The sequence below is a fragment of the Phalangium opilio genome, unplaced genomic scaffold, assembly GCF_054372755.1.
Source record: "Phalangium opilio isolate 3A_F unplaced genomic scaffold, DU_Popi_V2 ptg000217l_1, whole genome shotgun sequence".
Taxonomy (NCBI): domain Eukaryota; kingdom Metazoa; phylum Arthropoda; class Arachnida; order Opiliones; family Phalangiidae; genus Phalangium; species Phalangium opilio.
Genome location: NW_028324218.1, coordinates 7,325,929 through 7,350,504, shown reverse-complemented (window position 1 = coordinate 7,350,504; position 24,576 = coordinate 7,325,929). Strand labels below are relative to the sequence as shown.

At 36.4% G+C, this 24,576-nt stretch overlaps 1 protein-coding gene and 2 non-coding genes across 3 annotated transcripts in view; all 3 read right to left on the bottom strand.

The window, feature by feature from the left end:
• Positions 1-24,576, bottom strand: part of LOC149616003 (TWiK family of potassium channels protein 7-like) — a 282,602-nt gene that overhangs the window by 144,640 nt on the left and 113,386 nt on the right. The window lies entirely within an intron of this gene.
• On the bottom strand, positions 12,280-12,420 carry LOC149616007 (U4 spliceosomal RNA). Its single transcript, XR_016376142.1, has one exon. It is a non-coding gene; the product is annotated as a U4 spliceosomal RNA (small nuclear RNA).
• Positions 15,101-15,238, bottom strand: LOC149616006 (U4 spliceosomal RNA). The gene has a single exon (XR_016376141.1). It is a non-coding gene; the product is annotated as a U4 spliceosomal RNA (small nuclear RNA).

The following is a 24,576-nucleotide window of genomic DNA, read 5'->3' as shown; positions in this document are numbered from 1 at the left end:
TCGTTTCCGTCGTTCTCCTTCTCGAACTAGCTCAAGCTGTAAGTCTCTCAGTAGCATTACGAAGTATAGGTAGTGTCATACTTATGGAAGGAACATATCTTATAAACTTATGGTTCTACGTAGAACTCGCTTTTGATGACGTGGGGAGTTATCTCATTGACGACACTGTGGCTTCTGCTTTTTTATTTATTTTTTATTTTTTTAGAAACGAAAGCTTTACGCTTAAATTGATTCCAACGGTTTGTTTTCTAATACAAAACCAAAAGGCTTCACTGAAACTTAATGCTGTTTCTTTAAATGCCCATTCAGACTACAGTTAAATACAGTTAAATCTTACCTTCCCGTCGGTCACCTCGTTAATTTCGTTTCGGTACGTTCATTTCCTTGTTTAGACGAAAGAGCAGACTTATGAATTCTAAAATAGCTGCTCATCCAAAATGACAAATACTGCACCAAGAATCCTTAAACCTTTCATATATCGTCTGCTAATACATGGCTCACTCGATCATGCATCAATAAGACATGATCGAGTAAGCTATGACTAAAGAATAGGCCCTAACGAGGTGGCGCCATCTCGACACTACCCAACGAAACTGAAAATTTTCAAACAAACCCCGCGAAGTTTTTACGTAGTAGTTAACACGTGTCTAATTAAATAACCTGCGTGAACCTAAGATTTTAGAATTGTCTGAATAGGCGTTTAGTAATCACATTTCTCTGAAACTTCTAAATTACTGACATTGTTTTCCTATAAAATTTCTTTCAGAGCTGACATAATAAGTTTTGTGTAATAAACGGGGCTTATATAATTAATTACCAACTAATTAACACAATTTATCGGTATGTGTAATACCTTCCAATCTGAGCTGCTGCATAATTTTAGTTTGGGCAAAATTAACAACTGCATAACTTATGCAGATTGTCTCGAATGTTTACCATTTAAATGATTAATCTTAAACCGTTCATTGTAATTATAAAAAACAATGAAATATAAACTAATCAGAAATATTACGATACCCATAAAGTCTTCAGATACCGGCACTTTCAAGGATTAGATTTGAAAGAAATTGACACTTACCTAAAAATAAACAAAGAGCAATAATTTAATTAGTACTTTGAAAATTATTAAAATAATTCAAGCAAATATATCAAATGACAAGTTACAACAATAAAATTAATTAAACATCTTAATCTCTAGTTATGTCTAATTAGGTCTAATATTATTCCACTTGCAGACATGAAGACGGAGAATTCGAGAATATGCCGCCCTAAGCCAATAACAATGTTATTTACATTTAGAACTGAGCTTTATTGTAAATAACATGGCTATTTGAGCTCAGGGCTGGAATGCATCGGTATATACGTTAGAGTGATTGATTATTAAATATAGAGGCTAGCGTCTAAATATCTAGATTCATTACACTGGCGTTCGGCAGTAGTGAAACGTTCCAGGCATTGTTAGTATCTCATTAAAGATGATATAAAGAAATTATGCGTTTAACTGTTTATCTACCAAGAAATTTTGCTTTTAAATGCTTATCTACAAAGGAACTTTTCTTTTAACTGTTTATCTACAAAGAAATTTTGCTTTTAACTGATTAACTACAAAGAAACTTCGCTTTTAACTGTTTATCAACAGAGGAACTTTGCTTTTAACTACTTATCTACAAAGGAACTTTTCTTTTAACTGTTTATTTACGAAGAAACTTCGCTTTTAACTACTTATCCACTAAGAAACTTTGCTTTTAACGGCTTATCTATAAAGAAGCTTTCCTTTTAACTGCTTATCTACGAAGGAACTTTGCTTTTAACTACTTATCTACAAAGGAACTTTGCTTTTAACTACTTATCTACAAAGGAACTTGTCTTTTAACAGCTTATCTACAAAGGAACTTGGCTTTTAAAGTTAAAAATTATAATTTGTATATTTAAACCAGTATTAGACCAGATAAAAAACTAAAACGTTTTCCGCAATAACCAATTAAAATCAGTAAATGTTTTCTGATAATCAGACCAATAGAGTCATTTCTGCAAACAACATATTAAATTCAGTAAATATCTATGAAAAAAAATATACTATATTGTAGAAACCACTGATATTGAATAAGAAATATAGTTAAAAAAATTCAACATCAAAATCCAGTTGAAATTACTCTGATATTATCAAAACAAATTTCACAATTACTTAAAACCTATAAATAATCATCATTTACGTTTACGATTACGCAATTAATTCTGTTACAAGTTACTATTCTTACAATGCTATCGTGAAAGCTAATTATATGGCCAATAACCTTCCCCAGTTTCAAAGAAAACATAATGTCAGGAAGTACAAAACAACAAAGCAGAAAAAACATTCGAAATTTCTAAGAAGAACGTATACGTCGAGTCAATGGCGTCGAAGAGTCAAGGCGGCGAAGAAACGAGTCCTGCATTCCACAATGGATCGCCTTTGTTCTCATTTAAATAAAAACCTTAACGTAAGGGAAGACAAAGTCGCATTGTCTTTGTATGCTAAATAGGAAAACAGGGAAAAGAACAAACGGGGGTTGCGAAATAACTTCGAAGGAAAATGAGAAGATCACGAGACTTTAAGCTCCGTGTTTCAAATGACAAAATGAATCGCGCCTGTTGCTCTTCAATGCCAAGTGAGTGACTGAATAAAATTGTGTTCTTCAAATCAGATGATTTTTAACTCACTGTTTGTAAACCTAAAACAAGTTCAGGGTCGCAATACTTATCTTATGTTCTTAGCGCGGTTGAAGTTTTTAATGTGCAAAAATACCGTCAGAGATAGATGTAATTTTAGAAGTAGGAATGGAGAACAGAGTAATGTGGGCGCGCGTGTCAAAGTCCCGGACCCCCTTGCACGGGACGGAGGGGGGTATGAAAGAAGAGGCGGGTCATAGCGACAGAGGTAAAAAAGAATTACGTATTTTTCGCCGTCCCCGTCAGCAACGTCATCAAAACGTAATTTAAGTAAGGCAATAAGATAATTTAAACTTTTCATTACTTGTTGGAGGGTGGGGCTCTATACTGGGCTATCAGTCGGACTGAAGTAAATACTAACGGTTCTCCATTCCTACTTCTAAAATTTAATCTATCTCTGATACCGTCAAATGTTTTTGAAGCGATACAAACAAAAGATGGAAAAATGTTGCTGTAATTAATTAGACTTCACGCTATCTGGTTGAATAAAAGGGGTGGAGCTTAAACAGCGATATGCTCTTCGACGTGTTTTAATGGTTAATTTTATTATTCAAAATGGTGCGAGCGAGTGAGGGCAATTATTATACATTTTCATGGTGGTTTTACTAGTTACTCCCACATTGTTCATATAGATTTGTGTTTAAATTAAGCGACACCGTTATGGCGTCATTACCAGGTCAAACGATTAGTTAGTTGTGTGTCTTAGTCACTGTATTTAAAATTATTTTCGTCCAAGAACTATAATTAGGAACCATGGGCAGTCGTCCGACCTCGCGTTGCTACCAACCAATTAAATCACAGTCAGTAAGACGTCATAATTATGAGGGGTGACAGACAGTAGGTTCTCAAACCCCGCCCACAATACCCGCATAGAAATTAACATAGATTATAAGCTGCTGTATGTATTCGTAAAGAAAAATACTAACTAAATAAATCTCTATTTTCACATAACACAAATATTTGATATTTTCACAAAATATCAAAACCAAACTACAGTCGAAACTAAAAGCTATAAATACTATTTCTTTAATATAAACTCAACGTTTCAATGCTTCACCAATCAAAATTTATTCGAAACTCATCGGAAATGACGCGTAATATAAATTTAAAGCCTAAAATATGCCCTTTAGGCAATGGAAGCTAGTTAGCGTATATGCATAGATATCTCTATCAATTCCAACTCAATCGGTTCCAATTGAAAAATTCTAAAAATCCCGGTTACCAATTAACAGTTGAAATAAGTGTCCCCTCTCCTAACGACCGACCCTCGGAGGCAAGCCAGCCAATCTTGAATGAAATAGTTTCTTTTCATTACGAGCCTAGGCAGGAATGTATAAATCTAATTGGAATCATTGTGTAGCCAGTCATTTTCACTCATCGTATCTAGGCGGGCTTTATGGGAGGAGCTAAGCTAATTATTATGCATGATGAAATTTACCTGGCGAATTTATAATCTACCTCGCTGCGCGTGGCAACTTGCACGAGCGTAAGATCTCGCCAAGAAGTGAAGTGATATCTAGTTTATTAGGGAGAATGTATAAATTCACCACATTTCTAGCTTTATCTCCAGTTCAAACGTATAGTAGGTCCGGAGTTAGTCCCCGCCTCTAAAATACAACCAGCGTCTCATTGGTTTTTGAAATCTCACGTCAGCGCGACGTGAATGACCAAAATTACAATCAAATTTTCCGACTGAGGAGGGGCGAAATAGCCCGGCCTCCTTTTACGTCCCCCGTGTATTTTGAAAAGGGGACTGGGACTATGGCGCACGATTACTAAGGCATCTTATACCTTCTCCCTAATAATATAGATATCACTTCTTGATCTCGCCTTGCTACCAATTAATGAAATCACAGTAAGAAAGACGCCATCAGAATTATGAGACACGTCGGATAGTAAATTCTCAAGCCCAGCCCACAAAACCCACATAGAAATTAACATGGATCACAATAATTCCAATTAGCTATATGTATTCCTGGCCTAGGCTATTTAAAGGAGAGCCAGGGTTTGGTAAGGAGTCTTGAAGCATTTACTAGCGTATAAACTAGGACGTTGAAAATTGGGGCCAATGGCCCGAGGCAATTTTAAGAGATCGTCCTTTATTTAGTGAAATAAGTGACGCGAATTTCTGCACTTCGTACTCCGTACCCACCAAGCTCTTGTAACCGAGAAGTCGTCGTCTCATGCACTAAAAATTAAAATCAATTCGTTCGCTTTATACTGTAAAGTGTAGACCATTGAAAAGATCGCAATCTTTCGAAATGGTTAAGGGTTGTTAGTTGGAAAAGGTGGTAACTTACTAGGGTCAGTATTTGGAAAAGGTGGTAACTTACTAGGGTCAGTATTTGGAAAAGGTGGTAACTTACTAGGGTCAGTATTTGGAAAAGGTGGTAAATTACTAGGGTCAGTATTTGGAAAAAGTGGTAACTAAGGATCGTTATTTGAAAAAGGTGGTAATTTGGGTTCGTTATTCGAAAAACGTTGTAACTAGGGGTCGTTATTTGAAAAAGGTGGTAATTTGGGTTCGTTATTTGAAGAAGGTGGTAACTTAAAAGGGTCAGTATTTGGAAAAGGTGATAACTAAGGATCGTTATTTGAAAAAGGTTTTAACTAGGGGTCAGTATTTGGAAAAAATTGATAACTAAGGATCGTTATTTGGAAAAAATTGATAACTAAGGATCGTTATTTGAAAAAGGTGGTAATTAGGGGTCGTTATTCGAAAAACGTTGTAACTAAGGGTCAATATTTGGAAAAAGATATGGACTTTGGTCAAGATATGGAAAAAGACATGAACTTTGGTCAGAATTAGGAAAAAGATGGTAACTTAACAGGGTCGTTATTTGGAAAAAGGAGGTAATTAGGGTCAGTATTTGGAAAAAGTGGTAACTAAGGGTCAGTATTTGGAAAATGTGGTAACTAAGGGTCAGTATTTGGAAAAGGTGGTAACTAAGGGTCAGTATTTGGAAAAGGTGGTAGCTAAGGGTCAGTAGTTGGATGAAGGTGCTAACTATGAGTCAGTATTTGGACAAAAGGAGGTAACTAAGGGTTAGTGTTTGGAAAAAGGTGGTGTAACTAAGGGCCAGTATTTAGAAAAGGTGAGAAATTAATAGGATAAATTTTGTTATTTTTGGAAAAGGTATTTTGAGGGTGTATATACACTTGAAAACGTAAAGTGTGAGACAAGTAGACCTTTTAAATTTCGCACACCTTGCCAAGGAATTCTCAGTTTTGTCTAGAGTGTTGAGAATGATAAGGTCGGGCTGGAGCTACTCGACTATCTCAATCTCCAAAGTTTGACCAAATGGATGCTACTAGCAATGAGTATTCCGGAAATGAATTGTGGTTCCGATTCTCGCTTATACCGCACGTCGCCCGCCCATGATGTCCTAGACGTGCCACGGTTAAAGGAGATGCCTTGCCTCTTACGCCTTTGCTCCTGAAGTGTAGATAGAAGAGAGGTCATAATCTGCCCCTCAGCCTTTCGAATATTCTTCCATTCGCTTTCAGATAAAACTGGGTAAGCATGCCACGCATCGCGCGCGCTCTGCCAAACGTCGATTCTTATTTGGAGCGACAAAGATTCCGTTCGGACTAAGATGAAAAGTGAAAGTTTATAGCTCACTTAGTACTAATGGAAATAGTTTTCCTTCGTTAAAGCATAAGTTCATATGATATGTTCACCATAAGTTTGTCTGGGGTTACAACCTGGAGCTTGTAATTTTGAAGTGAGGGAGGTAGTATTTACTTCAGTCCGACTCATAGTCCAGTAAAAATCCCCTCCCTCCAACACGTAACGAAAATTTTAAATTATCTTATTGGTTCAGTTAAACTACGTTTTGATGACGTTGCTGACGGGTACGGCAAAAAATACGTAATTCCTTTTTACCTCTGTCCCTATGACTCACCTCTTCATACCCATCCGTCCCGTGGAAGGGGGTTCGGGACTTTGACGCGCGCCCAGATTACTCTGTTCTCCATTCCTACTTCTAAAATCAAATCTATCCCTGGTCGAAATAAATCTAAAAGTAAAAAACTAGTGGGGGAAGCCAGTTTGCAGGGGCAAATCGCCTAATGCATTTTCAATACAACCCCTGTAGAAATGTTTCACCTGCTGAACACCCGTGCATACTCCGCTATTACCCATTCATAATTAGAGAAATCACTATTATTCAAAGGTACCATCCCTTTAAACATTGATTATTAGCGGACTTAAAACGTTCATTGGAGCAATAATGTCCGGAAAACCTAATTAATCACAGAGTTTGACCACGTACTGAAACTTGGTAGACATGGCCTTGAGACGATCCGAAATGAGCGTGTAGACATATTAGGCCTAATTATAAGTTAACCCCTTTAAATCCGGTTAGATCCGAACAGACCGTCCAGGGTGTCGGTGACGTAATACGTGTCTGCTGTACGATCTGCCGACTCTAATATCGAGGCAGTATATAGGAAATGGCGGCTTAAACGGAAACAGCTATTACAGGGAGGACGGTAAAGTCAGCTAGTAGCCCTTGCCAAGGACCTTACGAAATCCTAACATAGGTCGTTCGTTCCCTATATATCTCTCTAGCTGGCCCATCCAACTAGGCCTATCACTGATAAGAAACGCTTACTACTACAACTAATACAGAAGTAAACGTCATTTAGTAAGTATGACTCTGGTTATAATTAAATAATTAAAATAAGTATTTAGAAATCTTAATTCACTATTGAATATATTTTTTAAATTAGATATTGATAAAACTGAATGTGTTGAAAAAGCTTTGATATTTAATTGAAATAGTTTTGATATTTCAATGGAAGAGTTTTGATATTTCAAATTTGGAAGAGTTTTGATATTTTATTGGAAGAGTTTTGATATTTCATTGGCAAAGTTTTGATATTTCATTGGAAGAGTTTCGATATTTCATTGAAGTAATTTTGATATTGCATTGAAAGAATTTTGGCATTTCATTAAAAAAATTTGATATTTCATTAAAAAGCTTTGATATTTCATTAAAATGCTTTAATATTTCATTAAATTGCTTTGATATTTCATTAAAATGCTTTGATGTTTCCTTGGAAAAGTTTTGATATTGCATTGAAAGAGTTTTGATATTTGCATTGAAAGAATTTTGATATTTGCATTGAAAGAATTTTGATATTGCATTGAGAGAATTTTGGTATTACATTGAAAGAATTTTCGCATTTCATTAAAAAAATTTGATATTTAATTAAAAAGCTTTGATATTTCATTAAAATGCTTTGATATTTCATTGAAGGACCTTTGAGATATATCATTGTAAGATCTTTGAGATATTAAGCTTTGACGTATCATTGAAAAACCGTTTTAATATTTCAATTTCAACTATACTTAATTATTAACTATTAATTTAAATTTTAAAATTCACTACTGGATTCGAATATTTTTCGACGGAGAGATAAGAATTTCTAAAATTTCGTGAATTTTAATGAAAATTCTTTGACGGCAACTTCTTACATCAGTCCTACTTATTTCCATTAGTGTTACCTTGGCCTATACCAGTACAAGAAAAATCTTATTTTCCTCATGACTTGGATCTCATGCAAGCGATCTCTTACGTTACGTTATGTTGTTTTTCTTTACTTTTTTTTCAACCTAACAGTACTCTTAAACCAAGCCTAACAAAAGGTTAAAAGATAGGCAAGGTTAGCACGTAGATAACGGGGCCTGTAGCCTCTACCGTGGTTGATATCCCGATTTGAAATGGAGCGATACAAGCGAACCATTAGCCGAGAGCACGAACGAGATCCAAGTGACACACAATGAGCGAGTCAAATTATCTTCTTAATGGAGTTAATTTAAAGGCAGCGAAGGTTTTCTGCTGTTGCGTGTGTGTCTGTGTCTGTGTGTTTTAGAGTTTTATCTATTCCTGGATGCTGGGTTTTAACGATGAAAATGGGGTACAATCAAGTAACGACTATCTCTTATATAATTCGTGATTGTTGGTAGTTAAAATTCCTAGAATTACTTCCAAAAATAAACTGCGATAAAGTAATTTAAGACTAAATACACGTAGTTTTAGGTATAACCTGAAGTATATATGATACTTTTCTTTGAGAGAAGTGTAGCATCAGAAGTGAGATGGGACTAGAAGTGAAGGGCTCTAGCATTGGTAGTAGATCCTGGCACTAGTGAACAAATTTGAGGATTTTATGCCGCTTCCCACGCGCCTACACTACAGAGGAAAAATTTGGTCGAGTTCCAAAAACATTTCCTACCCCCTTCCCCTCAACCTAAAGCGGCCGAACACGGACGCGGCTCCTTGAATCTAGTTCGGCCGTCTCCCACCGCGAGCGTCTCACGTTTTGGAGGGAAAATTCAGAAACCGCTACTAGAGGGCCAACCGTTCTTGTGTTATCAAGAATATTCACTTTCGCCGAGTGAAGAATTTGGTTAGATCAGTACTTCTGGTCTCATCTCACTTCTGGTAGCATTAAATAGTAAACTTCTTCAAACTATCTAAGTCTAATCTAAACAAATCATATTTATTTATTGAAGAACATATGCTAATAATTAACAGATTTTTAATTACATTTTTGAGATGCGCGTTAATTAGAGGTACCTGCACTTAAACACTAATCAAAAATTGAAGTTGCTTATTCGTTCAATCCCAGAATACTTTGCGAGAAGCTAGGGCCTCTTCATTACGATGAAGAAAAAGAAATGCAACTATTTTAATTATCACTCCCGGCTAATCGCAAGAGTGCTGTCGGTAAGCCTCGCACTTTGCCACAACAATATATTCTTCAAATGTGTGAAGTACCTCGAGGCCATACATTCAATTATTTTTATTTTCTAGTTTTAATTAATAGCTTGCATCGGTGTTAATATCAAGGACGTATGATAATAGAAAGCATAAGATGGATTATAAGAAAAATATACAAAATTTCGCGTCCGTGAATGGTTTTTTACTTTTTGTCAAATCTGAAGGAGATAATAGAAGAAGGATGACACTCTGTATCCTCCTAAAGCTTCATTTATGTAACTTGATTCTTCCCAGGCCAGGGAATTACCCTTTTTGTTTGCTTTCCTGCTCATCAAACTTCAGATGGGTATCACATCGCACCGTGCTAGGGTGAATTCTATAACTGTTTGGTATTTACTAAATCACCATTCAGCAATCAAGTAGGCACAAACCTTGATTGTCTTAACGTGGCGGGACAAAAACGCACAATCGCATGCATGCGCCTTGGCATATAGTTAAGCAGCGCTAATAGATATAGTAATGATGAGGGAACTATTTAAAATGGCGTATGTGCATGCACGATTCGGTTTAGCAACCTTGCTATAATAAATGTTGTTGGGGAAGAATCATGTTACAATTACGAATTACCCCAACCGCTTTGTGTACAAGTACACTTTTCTCAAAGAGAAGAAGTATAATATATACTTCTTATAAAACTTTGTTCATAGCTGCATGCGTGCTTCTGACATCTCTTAGTCTACTTACTATAAATGGACCTAGAATGTCCATCTACATTGAATCATTCGGATTCAAAACGTAAAAGATATAGCTTATATTTTCCCCTGGATAGTTTAGCAAAGACCCCCAAAGGTATATATAAGATATACACATCATCGTCTTTCAAAAAAAAAAATACATATAGGAATACAAACATAAAGTTAGGGGAAAACCAAAACCTTTTTTGGCAAAGGCTTAGGTTAGAGTTTCGTGATGCGGAAGTTATTATGCAAAAGAAGATTTCTCTATGTTACCGCACCACCAAAGAAAGCATAAAATACATTTTCGGCAGTTAGGCATAAAAGCAATATAGCCCTTCTATTCTTTCCATAGATTTCTTCTCATACTTTTGAGTCTTCGACCCCCTTGAATAAACATTTCAGGGATTTTCATTCTTTTTTTTTCAGGGATTTTTTGCGGTCGTTTTCTATGAAAAGGACACTTGGGTAAGATGGTTTAGTAAGGGTGCATGGCCCGGCTGGCTAGTAGGGCACAGTTATTAACAAGACGGCGAAGGTATTGACCCAAAGTTCAAGGTCTTTGTAATACATAATGCTACAGCGAATCAGGAGCTTTATATTATCACGTGAGCAAAAATGTATCAGGAATGTCTCGAATGTTGCATTTGGGAATGTAAATCATGGCTCAAGAGTACCGCCATTTTTAAAAACTTTAATTTACCGATTCAAACATTGGGGAAAATAAAATTACTGTTCTGTTGGTAATTTATTTTTTTCAGGAGCATATAGTCTATTAAACCACGTTGAATTGTGAGTTTAGGTGCCTTAAACAGCGCGTGCAAATGGGAAAAGGAAAAACTTCGTGCCGAGCTATTATTAGGCAAATTTTTATAGTCTCTGGCAGTTTAGTACACTAAATTTTACTCATAAAGGTGTAGATTCCAAGCATAAAAATTTGGAAACTGTTTGTTAATTACCATGGTAAAATTACGGTATGATACAAATTGGTAATTTAAGGTTGTGTTTAGTAAATTACAAACGCATATCTCTATTTTCTGGTAATATATATGATTGAAAAATTTATCTTGTAAAGGAATCAGTTCTAATTCTGTTTTTACTGATGAACACAGTGAAAAAAAAAATCGATGAAAAATCTCAATTTAATCAGTGAAACCTAAAGAAGAAAATAGCAACGCCAACTGAGGTTTATCCACTTCATTACTGGCTGAAGTCAAACAACCCATATTGATACCGAAAACTTGAAGGAGAGAGGTGAAATGGAGAAGAATGTTTGTGGGCCCTACCAAAACGCTCTCCACTGAGGATGCTGGAGGACTTCATTGGCGTTGAAAGATGGAGGTACATAGGCTTCGTTATAGGTATGGTATGGAGATACCGACTCCATTTCACCTCTCTTATCCAAGTTAAAAACAAAACGAAAACCAAACTCTATAAAGCAGCTCCTAAACTCGGGCAATAAAAGAAAGTACTTCAAATTTGTTAACATCAGCTCGAAATATAGTAGTTTCATAGCCAACTTTCTGAAAAACCCGTATCGTTAAAATGAACGAAGAATGAAAAAAGGGACTAGATTCTAGAAGAAAGGGAATTTTTCCATGGAAGAAAAAGGTTTAAAGGCTTTCCTCTTCAGTAAAAAGATAAACAAGTATCTTCTAAGATTTGAGGCTGTCCTGAAATCATGAATCTACGCAATTCACCTACGCACTATCTTATCATTACTCCATACCACCCCTCGAAACATTGACTTACGTAATATGTATTATAAATCTTTGATGTTGCCGTACTCCTAATTAAACTAGTTTGAAATTAATTAAAGTAATCACATAACAATGGCCAAGGTCAACCCTCGACACATGAAGGCGAGATGAAGCAGAAATCTCCATTTTTATAACGAAGCCTGTTCTCCTCCAGCAACCTGAGTATAGACTTCTCAATAATCATACTTCCAGAGTTCCAGTCCTCGAAGATGGCGTGTAGGTTTTTGCAGGTGTTACACGATAACTTAAATGTATGTGCTTACACCTATTCCATTATCTGGAATTGCAACTACAATACATTTACCGAAAAACATGTTTTAATGTTTGACTTTGAATTAATTATTGGGCTAATGAGCCCACCAAAAATTGCTATAGCCGACGGTATTTCACGTCGTCTCAGCGGGTTATTGGGTTAAAGTTTTCAAAAAGCAATAGTCACATCTCAGTTAAACTTCATTGATTATGACAATGCCTCTGCGCAGGGATAACCTTAATCATGTTCTTATCCAATATATGTGATATGGAGCTATAGATAAATGTCGCATTACTTCCACACTCTTTACAGAAATATAAGACAATTTCACATCAATTCACACTAAAAGATGCTTGGTCGTATTGTAACAAATATTATCTAAAATAATGCCGAGTTTCTTCAAAACAAAGCTCGATATCCATGGTAAAACAGAACCAATTCATGGGACAGCACAATGAGAATAAAAAAAAACCTTCGGGAGAAACTCAGTTTCGACACAAAAGAAAACATTGCTTCAAAGGCAAAAAACACACAGCCTGTTTGCTTATTCAGGTTCAAACACTTTTTCTTCTTCCGCTTCTTGCTTCTCACAAGGTTTACAGGCCTAACATTTCGTTCAGTATATAAGCTATAATGTGTACAAACCTAAGTTTCATAAGAAATGTACTGTATGTAATTTCTTGTTACCACTGAACGAAAAAGTCCATACACCAGACATACTTCAAGTTGGTTGGTCTTACACACGGATTATAACGATTTTTATACCTATTTTTCTACCATGCCTACTTTTATTTCCAACTCTATGGAATACGTTATAATAAGGGATAAATACAGCTTATTGGAATCATTGTGTACTCATTTTCTCTCCTAAGCCTTAACGTTTCTTTAATCATTCCATATCCATACTCTGCGACTCTAGGGGTCGGACACTTTTATTGAAATTTAAAAATTTCTTAATACACAAGAAAAGCTTTGACCGGGGTTCTTTTATGACACAGGAAAGTCAATTATCAAATACAGCATTTATCATTCATAGCAAGTAGAATACCCCTCGTTTAATCTCCGAGTGATTTTAACGTTGTGTACGATAAATTAGAAGTAAATTAAAGCTAAAGTTCTTGGATTTATGCAATATACGAAAACAGGCACGTGATTTTCAATTATTACTTTGAAGTTTGGCGCGAAAAAACAGACACGTGCATTTTAACTATCACTTTGAATTTTGGCGCGAGAAAACAGACACGTGCTTTTCAATTATCACTTTCAAGTTTGGCACGAGAAAACAGACACTTGCTTTTCAGTTATCACTTTCAAACTATAGGCTTAACGCCAACAAATGTGAAACGTCTATGATTATGGATCTCAGCCTGAATGTCGCATAGAAGAATCACTGAGCATGGACAAACTCAACTAACATTTAGATGTAGTCGAAATATATCTCTCTTGTCAGTTTATATATGCTAAAATGTTTCCTCTGACGTCAACGAGTTACGCAAATAGAAGATTTATACTTGCGCTATTTACGTTTGGTATTTTCAAGTTAATCGGCTTCGGTTTACTGTTAGATTCCTAAATTATTCAATTAGGACGAACTTCTCGGAAGCTTTGGCAGCAGGCTCTTGTGTATATTTTACTCCCGTCAAATATAACGTAGTTGTACCGTTAAAATACGCATGCGCTCTGACGTATATATATACGTATGTACATATAGGATCTTGGGAACTGCTTTAAATTACAAATCGATTTCGTTTTCCATAAATATGCTTATCGTTCCCGCTGAAAATAATTCCACCCCGAGCTAAGCGGCAATTTTATTCGAATTTATTTTATAACGTCAAAAAAGGTATATTTTCAGCCCTTCCTTTTTCCCGCCTTTTAAGAAAACTATATATATATCTATATAGAAAAAAGCGCGCCATTATAATTCAATCGTCCATTTTAACGCTAGACTTATTTTCGAGTATAAACAATTTTCATGCTGTCTTGATTTTTCTTTACGTTTAAATAAACACATCCTTCCAGCATTTAGATGAAGAAATAATAATGAAAATGTTTATATATGCGTTTAAGAGAACGAGGGTATGGATATTTGTCACAAGATATCAACAAAGGACGTCGTGCTACGTTGCCCATAGAAAACTTAGCTGATAAGTTAAAGATAAGTGACGTTAGGGTAAGTACTCCACCACTCTTTCTTTGGCTATTTTGAATGGGAACAGATCGAGGGGTCGGAAGTTTTGGAAAAAGTGTACGGGATTTCGAAATCCAATTTGATTTCGTCGGATTTTGTTTGATTTCAGAATTCGATAAAATCCAATGGATTTCATCGAGTTTTGATATTTTTCCCGTGACTCCGTCGGATTTTGCTATTTTTCCCGTGATTTCGACGGATTTTCCGATATTTCCCTTCATTTCGTTGGATTTTGAGGTTTTTCGCGTGATTTCCTCGGATTTTCCCCGTGATTTCGTCGGATTTTGGATTTCGTGAATTTTGTAATGGATTTCACGATATCTTTGTTGATTTCGCTTCTGATTTCGTGATTTCTTTGTTGATTTTTTTTCTGATTTTATGATTTCTTTACTTATTTTGTGATTTCGTTGCTGATTTCGGATTTCACGGGTAGCGTACGGGATTTCATGAATGACCGACCCCTCGTAACAGATTGTGTTCTTAAAATATTTAAAATTACTTTCAATAAACAACAGTACGCCTTGGGTCGTTTAGTTGATTGCAAAAGTATTTTTTTCGAGAGAATATATTTTAGCAGATATCCATACAATGAAGTAACATATATTTCCATTTAAGTTGCTAATTTTATTTGTCACACTGGCTGCAACTACTAACCCAACTTGCCACTATTGTGGTTGTATAGTTATAGGACATGTATTGTTTGATTTTAGATTGTTTAGGAGGCTTCAAGCCTAACAAAAATTGCTACAGCCGACGGTATTTCACGTCGTCTCAGCGATTTATTGGGTTAAGTTTTCAACTAGCAATAGCCACACCTCAGTTTAACTTCATTGGTTATGGCATTGACCCTGCGCAATGATAACTTAGAAATGGAAAGAGGAAGCAATTTACGCTATTTGGATACCACCAGAAAACCGGAGTATGGCTAAATTGTTTCTCAAATATTAATTATTGTTAAACTCTGGTTACTCTAATATTATTTAACATTGCTTCAACAAATACTACTCACACTACTGTCAAAAATTATTTTAAATAAACTAATGGAGAATCATAAAATGGGAAATTCGTTAAGTTTAACATAAAATGCAATCATCAAGATCAAGATTCTACATAAGCGGAGTATAATGATAGACATAAATCACATTTCGACCCCTTCTTTAACTGAAGTTAGACATTCGCTATTCGTCGAGAACGGAAGGTTCGGCTTTTGTCGTGCAAGATGTTCGCGGTCGCATACGGGATATGCTGAACAAACGCAAACAATAAGCCTCTTTGATGTAACGAGGAGTAAAACATTGCCTAAGTTCCATCTTGCTTTTCGGCGCCTGCGCTCTAGACGCTTTGGGTTTGCCAGAGATTGCGCAGAGGCGGTTGTGGATCAACCCCTTTGTTTGTCCCAACACTGAGTGTTACCTACCCACTTTTTTACACCAAATAGGCTTATTCAAGAAAATCGATTTACACTGGGATTTTTTTCGTTACTAAAGGCAAAAAGTATCACAACCACTCGGCGTTCGGCAAATATTTACTCGTCAATCTCATCAGGATACCGAATATGCTAACAAGGTGGCTTCACAGGCACGCGCATGCGCTCCTGAAAAGAATTTTCATTCCTTAATAGAAATAACTATAGCGGATAATTGAAACAACTTGAAGTGTCTGTCATTTACGTTAAAAAGAGAGAATATATGACAATATGAAGACGTTATTTAACAGGGTTGATTCTGCAAAGAGCGATTCAGCGTGGAAAGAGACTTGACTGGCATGTTTATTATTACAAGGAGAGCAGTATAAAATACAGCCCTTTCCTCAATTAACTCATTACGCTTCGGTTACAAGAAGGACGGACGCCTATACTATACCGGGTCGTTTGTGTTCGGTTGCCGTATACGCCTCACAAAGTCAATCTTTTCTCCTAACGTCATCTATAAAACTGGAATCGCTATAGCCAATGATTATGCTAAAACGTGATGAAGTGAATCAACAATGGTTGTATTTTTAAAGGGACTGTGAAGAAGGCTTGGTAAAATGTTTTTGACACGCGTCATAGACACGTCTCTGAGGAAAGCCGTAAGAGGTTCAAAGAAACCAAGTTTGTTCCTTTGAACAAACACTCACTTCGTGGAATTTTTGCTATGTGGCGGAAAAAAAAGACTAGGTGTTCAGTCCCACTTCATGGGGAATCTATTATCTTTGTATCTTGGCTTTGTCAGTCAGGACTTTTATTTACAGATATTAATAAACCTCAAGTACCCACTTATGACTTTAATTTAGACTATATTTTCTGTCCAAAACATACCAGAGTATCTCTTTCGCAAGAGCGTTACTTAGAGACATACAGACAAAGGTCCATTCTTTCTCATTACAATTCAAAGTTAATCACAGCATCATATTAACTTCGATATTAGCACCTGGCGCATTTTTAGCATGGCCACAAGCACCACATAAATATAGAGTTGTCTGTGTGTCTATGAGTAACGCTCAATTTCACAGGAGCGTTACTTACTTATTACAATTTTATTTTCAGTCCCAGTTCGCTACCTTCACATCGTGCAATATCAGCATGGCCACTAGCTCCCCATAAATATATAAAGTTGTCTTATGTCTGTGAATAACGCTCTATTTCACAAAGGCATAACTCACAGACATACAGTCAAAGACATGTCTACCTTATTACAATTCCAGTTGAGTCCCAGTTCTCTCTAACCGCATATCATATATCTTCACATCGTGGAATTTTAGCATGCTCACAAGTCTTGCATAAATATATCGGCAAACATTTTTGAAAGAGCGCACGGTTTGCGCGGGGGCGGAAGCTAACAGGCAACAGCATCTAGTGGTATATAAATTATACGACCAGATTAACTAATGAATCCAGGAAAGGTTCTAGGCACGCGGCTAACTGTTCCTATAACAGAAGCAGACTATATCAAGGCATAGATTCCGGTCACGGATACTACGCTGGCGGCATGCACTCACCCACTCTCTCTTTCTCTCTCTACCACTAAAGAAGAGCTGTTAAGCGGCTGACAGTACGCGCTATACCTTCTCAGAAGTTCTTATATAACGTATATTAAGGATAAATAAAATAGAAAATAATTGGACGTAAAAAGCCAGGAAGCGTATATGCCAGACTAACAATTTTCTATACTCTGTTCTTGCTACCTGAATTTTTTCATTGTGAAGGGTTATATTGCATTGATGGATATTGTTGGAGTTGTGTCTTCACTGTTAGAAAAAAAGGTGTTTCATGGGTGTTCGGAAATATCTCGAGGTGTTTATATACTCTTTTTAGAGTGTTTTTTAACTGAGATGGTGTTTTCTCCGTAAAAAGGAGCTAGTTGACTCTTTTAAGGTATTTTTTAATAAAATGGTGATTCACTGGTACGTATAAACACCTTTAGATGTTAATTGACCCTTATCAATTGTTTTAAAGACGGAAATAGTGTTTTTAATATAAATCTGTTTGAATGGTGCGAATAAACACCTTTGGGCTTGACTTAACACTTTTTAGCTGATATGGTGTTTTTTTTAAGTGAAAGGTTTTTGATATGACCTTAGAGGGAAATCACCTATTAATTCTACCTGCATAGTGAAGCATTCTAAAAATATCCCAAAGATTTTAAAAATTGCTTTGGACTACCTTGAACTAATTCATACTTATTAAGATTTTTCAATCATTGGAAAATAATTCTCGAAGAGTTCAATATGCTGGAATTTCTTGGAATTAGAGTAATTCATAAAAAATACTTTAATTTCCCCTTGACCCAGGTTTTTATCTCTCCGAGTGACGATGACGTCACGGAGAGGTATTACACTGGACGTATCTGTGTGTCTGAAATGAAACAGAACTTTATAGCTACACAACTACTAAAAGAATCGTAATGCCGAAAAATATTTAAAATATTTCCATTTAATATTCTGCAAAAAGATAATATTATCGTTTTGTAAGATATCTTTTCATCCTACTCGCTTTATATTAACTTTGATTTGCGTGTAGCGTTTCGATTCAGATGCAATCTTCATTACTCGTTCTATATAAACTCTCACTTTTGTCATTCCAAAGAAAGAAGTTAATCTTAGATAATTAAATAAATATAAGTGATATTAATTATTTTAATAGTCAGTATTTTACGTTAATTATAGTTAAGTCGGTTTCAGAAACTTAATTAATAAAAAAATTTTAAACATAGCTATATTTAACGTTATACTTCAAGGGAACACCTATATAAGAACTTTTGTAAATTAAGGGTATAAAAGGTGATTGATTCACACTAAGAGGTAAGAAAGTGCGCAATTGCGTGAACCTTTGGTGGAAGCTCTGCCATTGGGAGGTTAGACGTTTCTCGTAACCCTAGCCGCGTGTGTCGTATGTGGTGTACACGAAAGACTATTGCATGGTATTGATGTTAGAAGCCATTAAATACCGTTTGGGATTGGGTGAAACAATTGTTGGTTAGACAGTAGATGAAGGTGTAACGGATAGTTAATTATTGACGTTAAATAATAATTCGGATATAGCAACGAAGTAACATTTTTCGAATTTCTGTATACTGCGAACGCGGTCCGGAAATTGCGAACACGTTTGCTCTGATTTGCCAACTGCGAACACGGTGCCAGACCGACACACAGACACGTCCAGTGCAATACCTCTCCGTGACGTTCTCGTCACTCGGAGAGGTAACAAGTTGGGAAAACCAAAATATTACCTCTCCGAGTCAAGAGGTCTACTACTACAAACTTATTTACCTAGATATGGAATTATTTCACTTTTTTGAAGTAAAAATTTACGAAATATTGAAGCAGTATTCCAAACAAAGCGAATGTACAGTAAAGCAGACGACATTTTACATCCAAATCTTGGACACATGGGAATCAGTCAATGGGGAAAAGAACAGGAAATGAAGTCTACGCTTCAGCTGTTTACCGTATATTCTGATAGCTACATTCACATCTGGTTTGCAGTGTAAACACTATCGTCTCGTCTCACCTCAACAATATTCTTAGTTTGCCAACATGAATGTTAACGTTAAATAACACCAAAGCTAAATTGTAGCTAGACGCACTAATAGTCAATGCGCACCATAAATGGAATAATAAGTCTGTACCTACTACCCGTTTACCATAAGCCCTTTTACTAATCTAATTGCCACCATCTTTTCTTCTATTATAAAATCTTAACCAGATTATTTAAGAGTGTATTTAACTTTCGGCTCACTCTGAACCGTTAATGTCTCTTCATTTCAGACACGAAAATCAAAGCCAAAAGTTTACTTCACCTCAGGCCTCAATTATTTACTCTTTGTTTCACTAATTCTATTGCGGATAATGCGCGCTTGTTATACCCGCCGGAGTCTAGGTCTTAATTTTCTACATGAAATCACTAAACCAAGGATTATTCTATATACAGATGTAGTATAGCTTAAGTAATATATAAACAGCCATTTCAAATAACAATATTAAAAAAAATCATTGGAATATCATAATGAAACAGAGCTTTAAAGCTACAAAAGTACTAAATGCATCATAATTACGAAAAATACTTCCACATATTCACTTTATATTATGGAAAAAGGGAATATTAAGGTTCTGTCGGATTTCTTTACACATCAAAACAAGGCTAACTGCTAACGCGACGCACTAGTGTAACAATGGACGGACACACACAGACAAAAACATAAGCTGCTTTTTAACTCTTTCCGTATTAATTTTGAGTTGAGAAACAAGATTATCTTAAATATTAAAATAAATATAATTAATATTAAATATTTTCTTCGTCAGTTGTTTGCCTTATTGAGCGTTACATCGTTTTGATAAAGAACAATTAAACATTCTTGAGAGACCTGACTAATATTGGCGTTTGAAATGAAGCATACGCCCGTTGCGTCGCCTTACTCAAATAGGTAGTATATAAGGGTTTCGAATCGCAGCTATGGATAAGAACATCGCAATTGCGTGAACCTTGGCGGAAGACCCCGTCAATGGAAGGCTAGACGTTTCTCGTAACCCTAGCCGATCGCCGCGTATGTCTTAACCTTGAGGATGATGGTGGTGTTAGAAGCCAGGTGTGCAGACTGGTGTCCATGTGGGATGGACAAAGAATAGAAGATGGTGGTGTTTAGAAGCCAGTAAGTACAGACTGGTGTCCATGTGGAATGGACAAAGTCGAGAAGGTGGTGGTGTTTAGAAGCCAGTAAGTACAGACTGGTGTCCATGTGGAATGGACAAAGTCGAGAAGGTGGTGGTGTTTAGAAGCCAGTAAGTACAGAATGGTGTCCATGTGGAATGGGCGAAAGACTAGAAGATGGTGGTGTTTAGAAGCCAATAAGTTCAGACTAGTGTCCATGTGGGGTGGACAAATGAACAGAGTTGTTAAACAGGCAATGGAGTAATAGCCTGTAAGTCGAATACAATTTCCGAGACTGTAAATGCGGTCTGGAAATTGAATACACGTTTGCTCCGATTTGCAAACTGCGAACGCGGTCACGTGGGTGTAACAACGGACAGACAGACACACAGACACACAGACAGACACACAGACACGTCGAAATTAGAACCTCTCCGTGACATACGTCACTCGGAGAGGTAAAAAGTGTATTTAACTTTCGGCTCACTCTGAACCGTTAATGTCTCTGTATTACAGAAACGAAAACCAAACTCAAGCGTTAACTTTTTGGTTCACTAGGCCTATTGACAAACAAAAATTTATTTGACCAATATAGTTGCGTTCTTCTTGAAATCACTTTAGAAAGAATTATGCTATAAACAGATGTAGTATAGCTTAAGTAATATATAAACATCGATTTCAAATAATAATAATTAAAAATATTCTTGGGATATCAAAATGAAACAGAGCTTTATAGCTACAAAATCACTAAACGCATCGAAATTACGAACAATATTTCCAAATATTAATTATACATTATGAGAAAACCAAATTTTAAGGTTTTGTAGGATTTCTTTCCACAAAACAAAGCGAACTGCTAACGCGGTGCACTAACGGACGGACACACACAGACTAAAACATAGGCTGCTTCTTAACTCTTTCCGTTTTAATTTTGAGTTGAGAAACTAGATTATCTTGAATATTAAAATAAATATAATTAATATTAAATATTTTCTTCGTTAGTTGTTCGCCTTATTGAGCGTTACATCGCGTTTATAAAGAACAATTAGACATTCTTGAGAGACCTGACTAATATAAGCGTTTGAAATGAAGCATACTCCGGTTGCATTACCTTATTCAAATAGGTAGTATATAAGGGTGTCGAACTACAGCTAAAAGCAAGAACAACCGCAATTGCGAAAACCTTTGGTGGACAACCCACCTTAGGGAGGCTAGACGTTTCTCGTAACCCTAGCTGATCGCCGCGAATGTCTTAAACCCAACGATGACGATGGAGTAGAAGCCAGGTGTACAGACTGGTGTCCAAGTGGAATGGACGAAGACCAGAAGATGGTGGTGATTAGAAGCCAGGTGTACAGACTGGTGTCCAAGTGGAATGGACGAAGACCAGAAGATGGTGGTGATTAGAAGCCAGGTGTACAGACTGGTGTCGAAGTGGAATGGACGAAGACCAGAAGATGGTGGTGATTAGAAGCCAGTATGTACAGACTGGTGTCCGTGTGGAATGGACGAAGACCAGAAGATGGTGGTGATTAGAAGCCAGGTGTACAGACTGGTGTCCATGTGGGATGGACGAAGACCAAAAGATGGTGGTGATTAGAAGCCAGTATGTACAGACTGGTGTCCATGTGGGATGGACGAAGACCAAAAGATGGTGGTGATTAGAAGCCAGTATGTACAGACTGGTGTCCATGTGGGATGGACGAAGACCAAAAGATGGTGGTGATTAGAATCCAGTATGTACAGACTGGTGTCCAAGTGGAATGGACGAAGACCAGAAGATGGTGGTGATTAGAAGCCAGTATGTACAGACTGGTGTCCGTGTGGAATGGGCAAAGACCAGAAGATGGTGGTGATTAGAAGCCAGTATGTACAGACTGGTGTCCGTGTGGAATGGACAACGACCAGAAGATGGTGGTGTGAGAACTCAAGTAAAGGAGCCATTTCCGTGACTGTGAAAGCAGTTCGGAAATGGCGAACACGTTTGCTCCGATTTGGAAACTGCGAACGCGGTCACGTGGGTGTAACAACAGACAGACAGACAGACAGACAGACACACACGTCGAAATTAGAACCTCTCCGTGACATACGTCACTCGGAGAGGTAAAAATTCTACTTCATTACGCAATCTCCACACTTGTTTTTCTAATAGTATATACGAAATACACGTTTATCTGTACTTATTGGCTTCTGACAACACCATCTGTGTATACCACATACACGCCAATCTGAAACATTAGCTTCTACTCCATTATCATCGTTGGGATTAAGATGTACGCGCGAACGGCTTAAGTTACGAGAAACGACTAGCCTCCCAATGGCAGGGCTTCGACCAAAGGTTGACGCAATAGCGCTTATTCCTACCATTTGTGAATCAATCGCGTTATATACCCTAACTTTCCAAAAATTGTGTAAACGGTTTACGCTAGAAGTCAAACTTCAACAATAGCTATGTTTAAAATCATTTTAAGAGTAACGTTCTTAAAACCACTTAACTAGAATTAAGGTAAAATACTGACGATTAAAAAAATTAATATCATTTATATTTATTTAATTATTTAAGATAAACTTATTTCTATGTACTGACACAAATGAGAGTTAATATAGAACGAGTAATGAAGATTGCATCTGAATCGAAACACTATACGCATATCAAAGTTAATATAAAGCGAGTAAAATAGAATTATCTCTTACAAAACCATAACATTTTCTTATTGTAGAATGTTAAATGAAAATATTTAGTATGTTTCGGCATTACGATTCTTTTTGTAGTTTTGTAGCTAAAAAGCTCTGTTTCATCTCAATATTCCAAGAACATCTTTTATATTAATATATCAAATTTGGCGTTTACTTTTTAATTCAGCTTTACTACATTTATATACAGTGTAAACATGAAATTTAACTTTCCTAGTTTCACTAAATGTTACTTCTAAATGTTTTGGTAAGCGTTGTTCGGATTGGTTCCTTGAATTCGTGTGTCTTTGAGGAGGTCTTGACGGTTCACAGTGAGCTGAAAATTAAATACACATTTAAATGATGTAAATGAGGTCCTTAAATAGAACTATTGAGGATATACAGTAATGGTTAAACGTAATCATTTCACACGCATATCAATTCTTACACGGTTGAATAAGGCTTACAGCAGAAAAAACGTTTACCCTTAATCCACTGGATTTGAGCAGCATATTTTGAGCAGCTATTTTGAAAGACTAATCTATGGTAACTCATGTGTTTTGAAAAAAATAATCTCAAAAAACACCTTTTACAGAGTCTATAGACACCTTTCTGGTATAATTATAATCCTCTATTAAGAATGATGGTTTAAACCTAACAAGAATTAAAAAGCTACAACGTCAATGGAATTTAAAAACACCAAATTAGTCTCAAAAAGACCTTTTTTTAAAGGGTTTATTAACACTTTTTCTGGCATTAATATACACCTCTAATCAAAGTGATTAAAACACCTCACAGGACATAAAAAGCACCTTCAGATAAGGTATTATTTCGCACCGTTTTGAAAGGTGCGTATTGACATCCACTCGAATGGTGCTTTTAAACACCAATTGGGGTGCTGCTGGGGATGCATTAGGAAACACCTCTAAAGGTGTCAAACAGTTCCATTTTTTTTAACAGTGTTGAGATGGCCATACCTTTTTTGTAAACTATATCTATTATAAACTAAAGTCCTCACTGACTGAATGATAATCAACGCCCAGCCCAAACCGATTGCCCTAGAAGGCTGAAAATTTGCAGGAACGTTACTCATAAGTAGCAGGCGCGAACTAAGAAAGATTTTTCCAATCCGCTGCCATCTTAAAAAATGGCGCCCAGAAATGTAAAAAAATCTTCTCTATGCAACAAAGTCCGCGCGTTTCAACCGATTTCACAGATATTTAGTACACTGGTTTCCTTTAACCTATAGACGGGCTGAATGGTCTCTCGGGTTCGATTTGTTGCCATCTTTTTAAATGGCGGCCAGAAATTTAAAAACTTTTTTATGGAATAATTCCCGCATGAAAAGTAATAAAAAATGTCCCGACGGGCTGACGGGCAACGCCGAGTGCCTTCTCT